This window comes from Podarcis cretensis (genome assembly GCF_951804945.1).
Source record: "Podarcis cretensis genome assembly, chromosome: 5".
NCBI lineage: Eukaryota > Metazoa > Chordata > Lepidosauria > Squamata > Lacertidae > Podarcis > Podarcis cretensis.
This window is the reverse complement of record NC_137174.1, coordinates 58,067,447-58,079,455: the sequence shown is the minus strand read 5'-3', so window position 1 is coordinate 58,079,455 and position 12,009 is coordinate 58,067,447.

Sequence of the window (12,009 nt, the reverse complement as noted above, 5' to 3'; positions counted from 1 at the left end):
ATCACCCTTTATTCCCTCCCTACATACAATTACCCAAACGCTAGCACTTCTCCTTTTGCATAGCCATTGAGTTATCCACGATAAGACCATAGCAAAGAATCAGAGAGAAATTTTGGCACTCCTCATGTCTGAAGCATGAAAAATTAGAAATTGTGTGACTGGGAAATTTGTGGGGTTATGGAACTCTCTACCTAATGAAATCAAGCAGGTATCGTCTGTTTTAAGCACCAGCTTAAGTTGTTGATGTTTCAGGAAGCCTTATGAAAAAGATGTGGCCACCATGACCAATAGCCCTTGATAGCCTTATCCTCCATTAATAATCCTCTTTTAAGCCATCTAAGTTGGTGACCACTACCACGTCACATGGCAGTGAGTTCCACAGTTTAACTACATGCTGAATTACATGCACATTAGGAATTTTGTGTTATCTCCTGACATTGTTTTAATCACAGCATCTCCTTTGTCTATGGCACAATACTGTTTGATATAATGGAGCAAACTGTCTCGCTTTTACAGACATCCACTTTAAAAAGCAATATTTTGCCCCATTGTGCCGATATATGTGAATATTTTGATTATTGTGGGGAATCTACTCAAGACATTGCAGATTATAGGTGCTCTTGAATGTGTTCAATCCTTTTGGACCTAGTTACATCAAGGGGATGAGTAATAAGGCATTCCCCAGCAGGAGCTAGTCAATCAAATCTGAGCTGCCTGGCTCTGAATCGGCCTCAGCAGCTTTGAATCACAGGCTAGGAGTAATGAAATAGGAGCTTACTGCTAACACTTGAACCACTCCACCAGCTTGTCCAGGTGCGGATGGCATTACAGTGTAATTTACTGCCCAAGGAGCCACTGGGCAGCCCCTTCTAAAAGATTGCTTCCAATAGTTCTAGAGTTTATACCTAGTTCTCTGCTTCAGGAAGGATTTGCAGCTATGATTTGTACCCCGTGTAGCTCTATAAATACCGTTCCCAGCCTGTTATATACAACGACAGCCCTACACCTTTCTTGGTGATATATCCCCTTGCCTGCGCACTTGTCTGCAAATAATTTTTTGCTTTGAGCTGTATTGTGCTGTCAAGTTCAAGGAGGAGATAAAACAGAAGAATAATCCAGCCAGCAGCAGAGGCCCCATCTAAGGCTGGTGGCGACCTCAAGCAATGCGGTGGTTTGGGTTGCAGTCTTGCAGAGAAACAGGCAATAGCCTCTTCCCCAAGTGACCACATCTCAACCTTCTTTGGAGCTCCATCAGCTAAGTCTCATGCTCTTAGCCATCAGCATGTATCCTGCAAACACACTGCCCTCAGCTTCTAAGCACACTCAGGTCTTATCTACACATGATGTCAACTGCATCATCTGCAGTCATGGTGAGGTGCAGGGCCTCTGCCAGTCAGTAGAGTGGCTGGTGTAGTGTGGTGGAGCCGTGGAACCACTCTCCTGACACCGGCATTGTTGCAGCTTGTCTAGACAATGCAGAGGTGGGGCAGGATGGTGGCCAGGGACTGGATGCATGGATGTGCCCATGGGGAGTGCTGGATTGGCTCCACTGCTGGACCCACACAGCCTTGACCTTGTTGATATCCAACTCCACCAGCATCCAGGTTAGCTGCAATGATGTTGGTGTTGAGAGGGCACCTCTGCAGCTCCATCCCACCCCAGTGGCCTCTACTGCTGTAGACAGGGCTGGTCCACCCATGAGGCAGACTAAAGCAGCTGCCTCAGGTGGTAGAATCCCTGTGGGCACCCCATCCAACCCTGCTGCCACTACCAGATAAGTGAGGAGTGGCAGCAGCGGCTTCTGCCAAGATCTCAAAAGATCTCACAGACCTCTCATGAGATCTTGCCAGAAGCTGTGGTGTGGTGCAACCTCAGTAGACAAGGCAGTGGTGATGGATGGTCATGGGGGGGGGCAGTGAAACAGGATGGATCACCCTTATAGACAATACTGAGCTTGATAGAGCAATGGCCTGACTTTGTGTTAGGAGGGTGAGACTCTGCCTTATACAGAATCAGACCATTAATCCATCTGACCTAGTAGCCCTGACTGAAAGGGGCTTTCCAGGGTTTCAGACAGGAGCCTTTCCCCATCCCTACATGGAGATGCAAGAGACTGAACATGGGACCTAAAGTATGTGCCTTTTCACTGAGCTGCAGATGTCTTCTCTGTTCTCCTGGGAGGAATACTTTCCCCACCACTGGTCTTCCAATGCCCTAAACACCCAGGTCTGTTCTGGGATTGCTCAATGGATGGAGGAAAATAGCTGTTGCTTAAGTATTGGCTATGGCTGTCTGGGTTGCTCAATCAGCTGAAAGCAGCTGCCTCCCTTGCCCATCATTGAGAGATACTTTATCCTCCTCTATCTCATGTGCAGTGCTGAAGTTCCTAGTGCATGTTTTGTGAAGGGCGTAACTCCGTCTAACCTCCTCCTGTAAAGATTCTAACTGCCCCATTGAGGCTGGTCCCTTAGAGCATATGAGGCACTGCCCACCAACCTAAGCCTGCCCTCAGCCAATCCTCACCTGCCTGCCTTCTTGTGAACTTGTCACTTCCTCCTCCTTAGCCTCGCTGCCTTGCAAACTTAGCAGGGTGGAGGAGGATGGGGACAAAACTAGAACTAGCTGGCTCTGCCTATCATTGGCTCTGGCACCGCCTACTCTTGGGCACCCTGCCTTCTGCCCCACCTGTCCCAAGGGGCACCAGCCACCAGTGGTAACTGCTGTCAAGACTCATACTCTCTGGCAGGAGCTGCCCTGTCCTCCTGGATGCGAGTGGCACTGTGGTCTAAACCACTGAGCCTCTTGGACTTGCTGATCGAAAGATTGGCAGTTTGAATCCCCGCAACGGAGTGAGCGCCCGTTGCTCTGTCCCAGTGTGATGGCCTGGGACTCGGACTCAGACTCAGACCCAGAGGAGTCTCAGTCCACACTGGATCCTTTGCCTCAGGTGGCATCTGAACCAAGTCTGGGGCCTGATTCTGAAGAGCCCCAGTCAACACAGGTTCCCCTGCAACAAGCACCAGCTAGGCTGAGTCAGGGGCCTGAGCCTGCCCTGGCTCCAGATGCAGGGATTACCTCGTTGCCTTCAGCTGGGCAATCACTTATAGCTGCTCCCCTACCAGTTGGGTCAGGAGAGGCTGAGGCGGCCTCTGGGTCTAGTAACGCACCGCCATCTCCCGAGCTGCAGAGACTAAGGTGTGAGAGAAGGAGAGACCTGAGTACTCGCAGGAGGAGTGCTCAACTTTGGGCGAGACAGGGAGGTGAGTCACCAGGGGATCAGGACCGGCCGTTACTCTGACAAAGATAAAAGGCTGTTGGACCCTGCCCCAGGTTGTGGGAGCAACATTGCTGTTTGCTAGAACCTGCCTGAGACCCTGTGCCTGACCTTGCCTGGTTTCCTGTCTCGTGTCCTGCCCCAGCCCTGTCGGACTGACTCCGCGTCAAACCCTTGGATTTGGGACTGGACCTGGACTGCGTTGCTCGGGTTACTCCCGGGTCCAGCACACCCAGCTCCTGCCAACCTAGCAGCTCAAAAGCACGCCAGTGCAAGTAGATAAATAGGTACCACTGTGGCAGGAAGGTAAACGGCATTTCCGTGCGCTCTGGCACTTGACACGGTGTCTCGTTGCAGCAGAAGCGGTTTAGTCATGCTGGCCACATGACCCGGAAAGCTCTCTGTGGACAAACGCCAGCTCCCTCAGCCTGAAAGCGGGATGAGCACCGCAACCTCATAGTCGGCTTTGACTGGACTTAACTGTCCAGGGGTCCTTTACCTTCATCTTTACCTGTTCTGGGTGCTCTTACCTGCTCTGCTGTTATAAATAAATGGGTATTATTTATTTTTTAACTCTGGTTGACAAATATCAGCACATTTTGCACCTGGTGTTTTGGCAGGATCTTCTGCCCTAAAGTTGGTTGCAGTTACCTGGTGATGCTCCATCATGTTATTTTATTTGTTAGTTAGAATGATTTATACCAAGTCCTTTGTCGTAGGGCTGCAAACAAAATATGAAAAGGGTATGTACTGTATTCAATTTTAGTAGGATCCTAAATATAATTTCCTCCGTGGCCACAAGAGGGAGCAATAAGCCTACATGTTTCATTGCAGGTTCCATTTGGGAGCTGAAAATCATGCACAGCATTCCTTCTGTGCCTGGAGGAAATTGCCAGTTTCAGCAGAAGATATAAAAAGGAATAGGTCCCCTTCAGCCTTGTGTAAATAAACCCAAGTTGAAGAATAGGGGACATTAAAGAAAGTGCTTTCGTGAGTGGCTGTATTTTTAATACACCAATGTCTTCTCACATCCACTTGCGATACATATAATGTGTTGTCAAATATTGTTCTAGTATGCCTCAGAATGAATGAAACTTCCCCAAGGGCAGTTAAAATACAATTCAGATGGCTTGGCAAGTGAAGCTCAACTTGCCGTAGCCTGACAAGCAGGAGAGAGAGAGAGAGAGAGAGAGAGAGAGAGAGAGGGAACATGTGTGCTTTCCAACATGTGAATGTATGTTTTAACAAAAGTTGAAATATAAGTATTGCTGCTGGGTATTACAATTCAAAAGTTTTCATGTAGACTAGTGGGAAATATCAGAAAATTTGTTGTTGTTGTTGTTGTTGTTGTTGTTGTTTTATACCTTTATTTATTTACAACATATCTAAAAATATAATAAAAACATCAATACTTAAAAACTGCCTTCAAATGTCTTCTAAAAGTCAGATAGTTGTTTATTTCCTTGACACCTGAAGGGAGGGTGTTCCATAGGAAGAGTGCCACTACCGAGAAGGCCCTCTGCCTGGTTCCCCCACCACAAGCTGACAGCATACATGCCACGCTGCATTGAGGCAGTAATTGATGAAAAAGGGGCCCAAACCAAGTACTGAGTACATATGCATGGTTCTACTTCTAAGAGGTCCAATATTGCTCTATTTGCAATCCTTGTTTTGCTGATTTCATTTAATATTCTAATTTTCTGAGTGTTAATTTGGAGTTTTCATCAGCTGTACGCCATGATCACCACAATTATAACAAATAAAGGCTTGACATATCTCACTTTGCATGTCATGAGTGTATCTCATATATTAGTTTCACCTTTTAAGTTGAATTACTGAAATAAATGAACTTTTCCATGATATTCTAATTTTCCGAGTTTCATTGTAATCAGTGGCATAGCGTGGGGGGTGCAGGGGGGGCCGGCCGCACCGGGCGCAACATCTGGGGGTTAGGGTTAGGGATAGGGTTAGGGGGCGCAAATCCAGGGTTAAGGGGCGCAAATTACTTGCCTTGCCCCGGGTGCTGACAACCCACGCTACGCCACTGACTGTAATTAGTCATTAACTTTTTGAGGGAAGGATAATAACCTCTTGAAAAACTGGGTTTGTTTGTTTGTTTGTTTGTTTGTTTGTTTGTTTGTTTGTTTGTGAGAAACACATTTTTTCACACTTATTCTTGGTTTTAACAGCAGCCTGGAATGCAGACATGTAGCAGGTGAAGGCAGCTTTTCCTAGCATTGAGAAAAGTAGAATCATAGAATCATATAGCCCCTGCAATTCCTGGAAACCTTTATCAGCTACACTACGGAATTCTAGACTGCTGTCAAGGGCATTGGAGCCAGATCAGATTTGAGAAAGGTGGAAAGCCCTATGCAAAAGTTCCAGCGTATAAATAACCAATCAATGCTAAGCCTTGGTGAGTTTAATGGAGGCATGTGTGTGCTTAAGTTATTTGCAGGATCAAAATTGAGCACAGTGCTTTGAAGGGTTTGACTCCTCACCACCAAGCTCTATTGGACTCTTAAGCACAGTCACTTTAAGTGACAAGCGTGATCTGCTTCCTGAAAGCTTTCATCAAAGTCCTGTCCTTTGAGAATGTGAAAAAGGAAGGTAAATGAAAAGGTATTTTTTATTTTAAAAAAACCCAGTAAGTTAGATATTCATAAAAAGAAACGCTTTTCTTAAGTTATCAAAATTGTTTATCCTGAGGATATTGCAAGGCTTCTCCATATTTTGATGAATGCCTCTCTTTGACAGGGTCTCAGCAAGCTGTCTTTTGACATCTCAGTTCCTACTCACACCCTCCCTCCTTCCTACTCACCCCCGTCCTAGAAGTATTTCATCTTATTATTTTTCATCTGGAGAGCAACCTCTGAGAGACAGGCAGGGAACGGCAGGCCGTGCTCAAGTGACAAGGGATTGACACATTCTTGGGAAGGCCAGTTAGAGCAAGTTGTCTCAAGCCTTCGCTGTCGCCAGCGCAGAAGCTGAAGCCCTCTGAAGGCGGCAAGGGGGAAAGGCGCTCCGCTGTCACTTCCTGAGCGTTCCTGGTCATTTCTCAAAAAGGCGTGATGAGACTCACGCTCAGTCACATCCTCAGAACCGGAGAAGATAATTGTTACTCCCAAAAAATTAAGTGGGAGCACTCTGGCCAAGAATTGAGGAGAAGAAGGAAAACCTATCGAAACAGGAAGTTGACATTTGTAGAAAAATGGGTCAGTGCCACCACATCATCGGGAAGAGGCCTTGCCCAGTGCCATGTGGCTTCAGTGGTCATGGCTTCTCCTCTCTTGAGCTCAGGAGGAGTCTGTCTTTGATGCTGTGCTGCACTCAACTTGTTTCCTCTGCCCCCTCAATATTGGGGAGGGGGGGAGGAACTGAACTAAGGAATATTAAGGGGGCTGATGACACCTCTGCCCGCTAGCGTTGGTGCGCCTGGACTGTGCTAATCTTGTTCAAACGCCTAAAGAACTTGGGTCTTGGATATCTGAAAGACCATCTCCATCCCTACTGATGTTCTCAGGCATTGCAATGTGCAGAGGAAGCTCTTGGTAGTTCTGCCACCCTCAGAGGTGTGAGGAATGGCAGCCTGGGAGATGGCTTTCTCTGTGGCAACAGCCCCTAAGTTGTATAACTCCCTCCCCATAGAGGTGTACCTAGCATCTCCATTGCACAGCTTTCACCGTATGCTGAATATATACCTCTTTACCTGGCTTTGACAGTTAAGGTATTTTGTTTCATGGGATCTCTGTCCTCTGCATTCATACTTGTCAGAGCTGCCTCTAGGTCCCAGCTCACAGAGGACCAACGCTAGGCTGTAGTTATGTACAAAAGTCTTTATTGAGGTTCAGTTTCCATTTCAAAGCCGTAGCGCGCAGCTCTACGTCTTAAAGCCTAGACCGGCGAAGTACCGTCTGAGTCTCCTCCCCTATGACACCAGTTTAAGATCCTAGCCCGGCTCCATCTTTTACGCTGCTCTCTCCTCCTCTGGGTCCTCCTGCCCGCTGGGGCATTGCCCTTTCTGGACTCTTCCGACGCTGAGTCGCTTAGCTCCTCCCCCTCCCTCCGGCGGGCTTTAGGACCCGGTTCCCAATCCTCATTCTCTGCTGTCCCACGCTCCTGTACATTTGAACTTGCCTCTCGCGCCAACCCAGTGACCTTCCTCCTGACCGTTACACTACTTCTGTCACTGCTTCCCTCTTCCTGTACACTGGCCGGATCTGACCTCCCCTCCGTTGTCTGACTCTCCGATGGAGGTGTGGTCAGCCCTGCCTTATCTTCTCTCCCTGGTGGGGAATGCACTGGCCCCGATCCTTGGGACTCTTCCCCCCCACTCTGCTCTGGTGGGGAAGCTGGCCCTGATTTCCAACTACTGCTCTGGGAGTCCCTGCTGTCCCCTTGCTCCTGGGACGTTCCCCTTGGGAACCCCCTACCCCTGGCCACTGGCGCCCCCTTCTGTGAATCTTCCAATTCGCTGGAGAGACTCATGGAATCCCTCGGTTCACTGTCCTCTTCTCCTATGCTCCCCTCGGATTCCTCCCCCTCGCTCTCCATCTCCTCTCCTCCCTGTGCCTCTGCTCCTGAACCCCTGACAATACTGTTCTGTTCCATTTGGAACAGGCTGATGTGTTTTTAAATTGTTATGGTTTATTATTATTATTATTATTATTATTATTAATACTCCGCCCATCTGGCTGGGCTTCCCCAGCCAATCTGGGCAGCTTCCAACTAAATATTAAAATACCGTAATACATCAAACATTAAAAGATTCCCTAAACAGGGCTGCCTTCAGATGTCTTCTAAAAGTCTGGTAGATGTTGTTCTCTTTGACATCTGGTGGGAGGGTGTTCCACAGGGCGGGTGCCACTATCAAGAAGGCCCTCTGCCTGGTTCCCTGTAACTTGGCTTCTCGCAGTGGGGAAACAGCCAGAAGGCCCTCAGCGCTGGACCTCAGTGTCCGGGTAGAACAATGGGGGTGGAGACGCTCCTTCAAATATACTGGACCGAGGCCGTTTAGGGCTTTAAAGGTCAGCACCAACACTTTGAATTGTGCTTGGAAACGTACTGGGAGCCAATGTAGGTTTTATAGTTTTGATGATTGTATGTTATCTTGTAACCCACACTGAGAATTTATGGTGAAGGGCAGTTAAGAAATCTTATAAATAAACCAACCAGCTCCAGCTCAGCCATTATCCGGCATCATGTTTACAGAGAGCCAAAACAGGCTGAGTTTAAACGCCTAAACCACTTTTGATGTATTTTCAACTATTGGAAATGAAGATCACCCTTACAAACTCCTGTGCTTTAAGAAACAAAAAATGTTGAGTCAAATTCTGGTAGATCTCTGTTCTTCTCCATTCCAGATACTTCTCCAGTCCACACACATTTCACAGTAGAATTTCAAATTTCCCATAAGAGTATTTTTCAACAAAATCAGCAATATTCTTCACACACGGTCGTACAGATTTTCCAAGGCTCTATTAAAGTACAAAACAAATCCAACTGGTATTTTAGCACTGCCAGCTCTTCAGGCCTTCAGTGACTCTCTCCACTTAGGAGGCTTTATGTGCTCATGTCTTAAGGAGCTGCCATTATTATTAATAGTAGTTGCAGTACATTTATAGCACATCTCTGAGGAACTCCAGGTGGCATACATGGCTCTCTCACTATCTGTTTTATCCTCACAACAACCCTGTGAGGTAGGTTAGGCTAAGAAAAAGTGACTGGCCCAAGGTCACCCAGTGAGTTTCATGGCTGAGTGGGGACTTGAACCATGGTCTCCCAGGTTCTAGTCTGATGCTCTAACCGCTACACCACACTTATACAAAGTCTCAGGTCACTGGTACATCTGGCTCAGTACTGTCTACACAGCCCAGCTCTCCAGATTTCAGACAGAAACTTTTCCAAGCTGAACATGGAGATCTAGGAAACAAATCTAGAAACTTCTGTATGTAAAGATGTGGTTGGCCATTGGGCTATAGCCCAGTGATATGACCCAGTGGTTTAGTTCAGTGGTAGAGCTCACTGGTAATGATGTTTTTTGTAGTAGCCATGATTCTTAAAAAAGCAGCATCAGCATTAGTCCTGTGCATAAACACAAATAAATGAAGCCAGCAAAAGGAATAAAAATCAAGAAGGGGATTGCAGATAGGAAGCTTATGAACAAAACCAACACACTGGGCCATGAAAGTATATACCCACCAGACTTCTGCTGTGCAAAGCTGAAAGATACACAGTTATTTTCTCACAGAAGAAAGCAAGTAACTAATTCAAAGCCTCGTGAAATCAGTGATGGTCTTTCAAGAATTTCATTTTGCCAGAACTCAAAATTCAAACGTTCCACAGTATGGTCACAAAAGAGCAAATACTAAAATGACAACACGCTGAAATACAAATTCAGCCTTTCATCATCCGGCATCAGATCAAAATTACATCTCAGTGTAAATATAGAATTGATGTGGGGTGGGCAGGAGGGGAGGAATGATCAACAACACTTCTTTGAACATGATCTTTTAAATTTTGGTTGAATTGTGTGTTGCTGAACTGTGCAGTTGTTTGAAACCAGGCAAAATATCCCCATCCATTTCCCTTTCAGTATGTTTTCAGGCATATTGACCAATAGCCTGGAGACTCTTCAAATCTTGCTGAGTTGGTGATGATTAAGTTTTAAACTGATTCCATTTGAATGTCTTCCGAACCTGAAGTCCTTCAATATCTGGTGATACACAAGGTAGATTCTTCAGATACCTAAAGAAATTCCTGCAGCCCAGCCTGTTTGTTTGTTTTTTTAAATTATATAGTTATGAAAACTACAGTTGCCTATTTTAAAGTGCACACTTCCTTTTCCTAGTTCTGGTGATTTGTCATCAAGAAAAAAGCATGAAAGCATTTTTAAAAATCCAAAATGTATTTGGGAATGTCATGAGAATTCTACATGGATCTTACTGGTTTTTTTAAGATCCTGGTCCAGCTGGAGTTGATACAATGCCTCAGTTGTCAGTTAGTGATGTGTTGCTATCCACCTTCTATACAACCAGACTTTGTCCTGATTCTTAAATACTAATGATCCTACCTTTGCTGGTCCATTTGTTGGCCTGCTGGAAATGATTATATAAATATGGTGCCTCAAGTTTCAATGCAGCTATGATGTGCATGTAAGTCAGCAAACGTTTTCTCCCATGCTAACAAGTACTGGCCAAGCCATGCAACTTCACTGGGTAATGTATACAATGACAATGGATTGTATCCTGTGTTGCCTTTGCTTAGGCAGGCCAGGATCACTGGCAGAGAAAGAGGGGTGTGGGGGGAGCGCACAGCCCCTAGCAGCACTATCCCGGTGGGGCGCCATCGCAGCTGCCCCTACCCACGCTGGGTGCCACGCCCCTGGGATGCGAGCCATGCCCCCCGGGATGCATGCCAGCCACGCCCCCACCTGGTCTCCGCCCCCTGGTGAAGCTCCGTCATCGGCCAGGATACACAATTTTTGCTAATTCTCCTTCTCACTTAAACCTCACATTGTCTCCCTCCCAATAGTTGCTCTGCAGGATCGGCAGACTGGAACAAAACAGGCAATAGCACAGTGAGAAGGTCAAGAAAATCTAGGGCCCCAAATGTGTGACCAGAAATGCTTCTTCCTGCTAACAGAAGTGGTTTTAGGATAGTGTGCACTGGGTACCACCCTACAGGTGCCACAACAATGCTGTAGAGCAGGCACGTCCAACAGGTAGATCCTGAACTGGTAGATCACTTGACATCTGTGGTAGATCAGTGGCTCAACAACTTTGGCTCCCCTAAAAAAGGGGGTAGATCACTGCCAGTTTTTAATTCTGTGAGTAGATCGCATTTCACAACCCCTGCTGTAGAGCAGAGCACGAGAAACGGGGGGGGGGGGGGGCGCCAAATTTTAGTGTCACACAAGATACCACTGAAATGTGAGAGCCCAAAGTCCATCACTGCTGCTAAGGCAGGCTTGGGGAACCTTTGGCCCTCCAGATGTTGCTGAACTACTGTTGCATCCCTGCCCACTAACCATGTTTGGTAGGGCTGATGGGAGTTGTAGTTCTGCAGCAGCTAGAAGACCAAAGTTTCCTCAAGACAAAAAGCCTCCACTGAATGCAACCCTTTGTCCTCACATGTGAGACTTGAGTTGCCTCTTGAGCTTCTCAAGTTGTTTAAGCAGGTGTCTTCTCATTTCGTGTGTTGGGAAAGTGAAGGCAAAACATTTGTAATGGGAAGAGCATTCTGATCAGTATTGTGTATTATTACATTTGCATTGCAAACCTGATTGACTCTCATTTCAAAGAGTCATCTGGTGTGTGTGTTTTAAAAAAACAACCACCTTGGAGTTCCACATATTGCCCTATCTGCTTTACTTTCATTATATCCCATTTGAAAGTCTACATGTTTGTTTTCATTCATTCATTCATGCTCAGCATTGCTTGAAATTAAGCACAAACTTAAGGTTGTCAAGAGGTACACAACTGCACACTCCTGCATTGCGGGGGCTTGGGGGGTACCTTCCAACTCTACAATTCTATGATTCTATACACTGAGGCTGTGAAATCAGAGCTTAAAATTAATGCATAATCCCTGCATGCTGGTGAACATGCAGTAGTCCTCTTTCTGTTTGTTCCAAGCAGAGCTTGCACAGGCAGTTGCTGTATAATCTCTGAGCTCATTTCTCACTAGAAGAATTAGCACAAAAACCAGAGAGAGAGAGAGAGAGAGCAGCTTGT